The sequence below is a fragment of the Thermobia domestica genome, chromosome 10 (assembly GCF_964235325.1).
Source record: "Thermobia domestica chromosome 10, izTheDome1.hap1.1, whole genome shotgun sequence".
NCBI classification, from domain to species: Eukaryota; Metazoa; Arthropoda; class Insecta; order Zygentoma; family Lepismatidae; genus Thermobia; species Thermobia domestica.
In genome coordinates, this window is record NC_137463.1 from 270,139,185 (window position 1) to 270,145,184 (window position 6,000).

Consider the following 6,000-nt stretch of genomic DNA (forward strand, 5'->3'; position numbering starts at 1 on the left):
CTCTTTAGCAGTACTTCACAAAAGTTAATTTTGACGTTAAGTAGAGAAAAACACCTAACTCATTGTGGATTACTGCCTATGCTTCCAGACGTTGTGCACTCACCTGCTATGATTAGACATTAAATGTCAGTAGTAGCAGATGATGTAAATTATCTCAATGAAGGACAAACATTACTTGTGATGTTCCCCTGTAGCCCTATGGTATTGCAAAACGTATTCAGTGGGCATGTCCTGAAAAGTTTGGTGAAAACAGATATGTTGTGATGATCGGAGCCCTACATCTGGAGAAGGCTATCATGAGTGTACTCGGAGATCTTTTAGATGGCAGTGGATGGGTTAAATGCATGATTGAGCTGGGTTAACATCTTCTGGTAGACCTCAGTCTTAAATCAAAGTGCACCATATTTCAAGAGCAAGGTATGCACATCAGGTGACAGTATGTGCCCTGTTTATCTTGTCAAAATAATATATTAATGTTCATGAAGAAAAGCATTGTACTTGTGAGCCTCTTCCATTTATGGTGGATCACTAGGTGTTCGCAGTGCTATGCTAAACGCTGTTTAAATAGTGTGGTGTTGCCAGATAGTGTCGAGTGTTTACTGAAGCCAGCTAATAAAAGAAGTAATCATGGAATTCTGCTTGGATACTTACTAGAGAAATTAGTTTTCAACCCTTACCGCAATTCCGCTTCTCGAACTGCAACGTTAGAATCCAGGAATTTTCTTATTGTGACTACTACAGTAAACGAACAAATTTGGCAACAACGAATTATGGCGTTCTGCGCAAGTTTCGTCTCAAAATCTATTTCCTCAAATGTAAATTAATATTTAAATAACATATGAAACATAACACGAAAAATGGTCAAACAATATATGTATTTTGTAATAAGATCGTTACTTTAAAATATTTTACACATACAAATAAACATTTCGTAAAACAGAGCACGGATTGAGTATAGCCCGCTCCCCCCAGTGATTTTTAACGAATCATAGTGATTCTAACGGTTCATATTAGTTCATAATGAATCGGAATCACATGTTATAAAGATTGAAGATGTAAATCTTGTGGTAAGGAGGCTTTAGTATAAGTAGTAGCGGTATAGTAGTAGTGGTAGTGGCAGTAGTAGTAGAAGTAGTAGTGGTGGTAGTAGCAATACTAGTAGTAGTAGGAACGGGTTAGAAGCCCCGCAGGGGTTCGCTGGGTTCTGTTCTCGTTATAAGTAGTAGTAGTAGTAGTAGTAGTAGTAGTAGTAGTAGTAGTAGTAGTAGTAGTAGTAGTAGTAGTAGTAGTAGTAGTGACTCTTCCAGTTCCGGTGACAAAGAACTGGGGGGAGTGGGCTATACACAAGCCCAGAGCACTTCTTGTAAGATCTTAATGCAAGTGCCATCTTGTGTGCTCATTGTAAAACGAAACAAATATTTTCTTTTATTTGTTACATTTTTCGATATCAGGAGTCACAGCCAAATGAATCAGTGTCTTGTGCTGTAGCTGAAACATTAGTCTATCTTATAGTACAATAATTATTATATGTAACATTTCATTGCGCAGTAGTTAAGGCAAGACTAAAATATTACTGACTTCCGGCTAGTGATACACCTTATGTAATGGTATAAAGACAATTGTGAAAGAATTCCAAGTTTCGCATATTGGAGTACAGTGATGGAACTAGAAAATTAGCTTCTTAAAATTTTGACACCAATCTGAAGCTCCAACTTTGAGCTCTACGTGTCTCTCTAACAAGATGGGCTCCTTGCCTCTTTTTGTTTAACCACCAAAACTATGTCAGATGGCTTCCAATGCATTGACGTGACATGGAAAATGTGCCAGAGGTACACCCGAGAATTCATTAGGAATTTTTAGCTGGGAAGTTTACTGCCAACATTAGTGAGTGATTATTTTCTGCAATGGCATTGGACCAGGTGCATCAACAGTGCAATGGTTACGTTCAGGGGGATGGAGGTGCAGTGAGATTAACAGAAAACCCAGATGTTTTGAGGCGATGAATGTGAGCTAGTCCTGGAGTAACAAAATTGATGCAAAAATTTGAAGAAGGATTTAAAAAGTCTAACACAGTCTGAACGGAACACCATGAATGCTCATCGAAAACCCAGTCTTTATTTTTCAAACATTTAGACGCTTTGAAGATTTAGGCAATCCATTTCAAGACAGCACTGCTGTGGCTAGAATGACCCGGTGGCTAGAATGACGATATTAAGCTACCCAGTGGTCGAAGTGAGACGGATGCGGTGGTATGCCATACCGCCTCTGGTTTTTCAGTGATGAAGGCATACTGCCACTGATTTTTCAGTGATCAAGACTGAAAAGTGGACGATAATACGAGTATTTCTTTGGTAAAACCATTTTTATACACAGTAATTGACGAATACCAGATTTTATTTCTTAGGTAGAAATAATGTCTAAGTTGCCAACATTGACATTTTTATTTTTCCTACCTCTTATTTTTACAATCTTAAAATCAGGTGTCTACAATGAAGTTCACTCCTAGCTCCGACGCAAGAACTCGTGTTGGTTGCAGATAAGGAGACACAACAGAAAGGAATGAATCATGGGCCCAACAAACAAAATGTAGATGATATATTGAGGCGACTCGTTTAAGTTGAATCGGAAAGTATTGTATTGTGAGTTAGTTGGGACTTCTTTTGTGCCTACAATGATAAATACTTAATTGAGTCCAGTAAAAATAATATAGTATTATTTTATAAATAAATAAATCAAAAGAATCTGTTGTTTTCATTAAAATTTATTTTAGCGTTTCTAATAATTGGATAACACCAGTGGCGGCGATTGACATTAGAAGTGGGGGCAAGACATGATCTGAATATTTGTATATCAATGTTAGTTTTCCTGGTAGCTTGTAACAATTTCTTTGACGAAGGGTTTTTTTACTTATAGGATACTATCTTTTTCAGTTAAAATATCGTATATTGTATTTCATATTTTATTAATTAAATTGACAAGAGCAACACAAGTAGGTACTAGGCGTTAGTACTTTTAAACAACGAAAGTGTAAGAAGAGATTTGATTCCTTGCTCATGAACATCTTAAAATTCTATCTGGAAAATTGTGTGATCATATTATTTAATAATAAATTTACTAAACAAATAAATAGAAAGAATAATATTAATCATAATAATGAATAATGAGGTTTGTTTGTTTTGTAGAAGTTACATTGAAACTGGGGATTAATGAACAACTTATATTTTTAATTCCATTCCATTCCAATATAACACTAGGCCTAAATATTTTGCCTCGAAATTATTTAGACCAAGCTCATATTTCAAGTCACCATGGCGATCTGGCGTCCGTGTGTTTTGACGTTCTCCATCCTTGTAATCCGCCCCCTTTCCAAACGAATCTTCTGGAGGCGCTAGTGCCTGACATACGTATTTTAAAAATAAACTAAGCTGATAAGAAGTGGCATAACTATGTAAGTTCAAGAGCGAAAGCTTTAAGCATAGGCGGAGCTAGGAATTGTCTGCTGGGGGAGCATGTGGGGGGGCAGATCTTTTGGTCGGTCTCGGAGGTCTTGGTAGGTGGCCATCTTATAGGTGGCACTTTTATTTTTTGTCAAAAAGTTGGGAGTGCAATGTCCCCCCATAACTCCGCCCATGGCCTTAAGAAATAATATTTTGGGATGAATGAAGAAGGTTGTGTTTGATATTTGATGGCGTTATCCTGCTGACACTCGTTGTGATAGGATATGAAGTCAGTTCGCAGTGGAATGTAATGTGTTGACGTCAGGAATAATCTGTTTATGACATCACGTGTATTAACGCCGTATCCTTCCTTTCACGATATTTCCGTTACTCATACTGTCTGTTACGTAAATATAGAATTACCATTCTCTGAATTATTTGTATCGAGGAAGAAAAAAAAAAACTGGGAATGCTAACATTAATGAATCATCGCTAACATGTATAATCCCATGTATAAATGTTCAAATGAGAAACATAATCATTTATGTGTGTAAACTTTTATTTTTGTGCAGTGTTCGAAGTGGGGAAAAAGCAGAGGCGGTTTTTAGACCCGGCACACCTGCTATGTAAATGTTGAAATACAGTGGGGGTATTTTTGCCTAAAAGATTGCATTTCTATTTATATAGAAATATAAAACCCCTGTCTTTCATTTTCTAAGAGTAATAACCAGTGGCGGCGATTGGACGTTAAAAGTGGGGAAGGGGCAAGACATGATCTGAATATTTGTATATCAATGTGAGTTTATACTTGGTTGTTTCTAACACTTTGTTTCACGAAAGGTTGTATAACTAATAGACTACTATCTTTTCCAGTTAAAATACCGTATTTCATATTTTATTAAGTAAATTGACAAGAGCAACGCAAATAAATACTAGCCCTTTGTATTGTTAAACAACGAAAGTGTAAGGAGAGGTTTGATTTCTTGCTCATGAACATCTTAAAATTATGTCTGGAAAATTTGTGATCAGATTAAATAATTATTTAATAACAAATTTGCAAAACAAAAAAATAGAAAGGATAAAATTAATCATAGTAATGAATAATGATGCTTGTTTTGCAAAAGTTACATTGAAACCGGGGATTAATGAACAACTTATATTTTTAATTCCACACATGCTATTAAATGTATGTTATTACTCTTAGAAAGACAGTAAGTACTACGAGCGTATGCTACGACATTTAAAGAAATACTTTTGCAACTTCCCGAAACATTTTTGTTGCCATTAAGTGGAGTTTTCACTTTCCTGGAATACATCTAAACTTAACAGTACTTAGAATCACTCCACACTACAGTTATACAAAATAATTCTGAAACCTAGAATTATGTTCAACTCTAAATTTAATTGTATATACACTCGTACACCCCTAAACACCACTTCACTCGTATATTACACTGCAAAACAGTGGAAAGGTAGAAGTTGTTACTTATTACTCTGTTTTATTCAATATTCCTCACTATTAGAAAAACGAAAATACATTTTAGGAACTGTCAATTTTTGTGCAATTAAAGAATAACTTTATTTTTATTTTTTATTTTTATTTTATTATTATTATTATTATTATTATTATTATTATTATTATTATTATTATTATTATTATTATTATTATTATTATTATTATTATTTTGCGAAATGTTATCTCAAATAGTTTCAAAGTGGCTGAATAACATTGTAAGTAAGAAATGAATGTACGCTGGAAATATTGCGCTCCAATAAGTTAAATTTTGGACAATTTTCCGTGGCAATTAAAACGCAATTCCAGTAGCTTTCTTAAGGGGGGATGTCCGTGTTTTGGCTGCATACTAGAAATTTCCCAACCAACACTTTGCTATTACTCGCAGAAGTTTAATTTTTGGTCGGTGAACGTGTATAATTTACTCCTCTGAATCTTGCCTTTTACGCATGTGCACTGAGGGAAAAAAATTGTAGGTGGCGTACCTAAAAAGATAGGTTACATGCGTAATTCCTGTAGTTTTTGGTCTTAACGTAAAGCAGACGTATAACTGATAAGGTATGTTTTATAATACTTTCTGTATAAGTGTTCCATCCATACGTACTTTCCGAAGGAAATGATGTAGGTGGTTAGGATCTCACATACAAATGGACGTATGTAACATATAGCTGACGAAGGTAACATAAGTATATGCATGTGATATACGGAAAACTGTTAGATGTCAGACATCCTGCAACGGCATGATGTAACACCTAAGGGCAGTGCCTATGTAGCATACGGATAATGTATGCTCCGTACTGATTTCTATAATAAGCAAGAGGATACCGTATATTTGTACAATATACCGCTGTCCGGAAAACGAATTTTTCTCTGTGTGGCATGGGCTCAAATTTTTAGCAGAGCCCTAAAATGTTTGTATTTTTTCTTGAAAATTACTGAAGGGAATCTTTTAATTTTTATACCACGCACCCTAGACTAGCTGGTAATGCTACAGAACTCGGATTATTTTTGTAGGTTACAAATAAAGCTAATAATTATTTTTTTTAATTT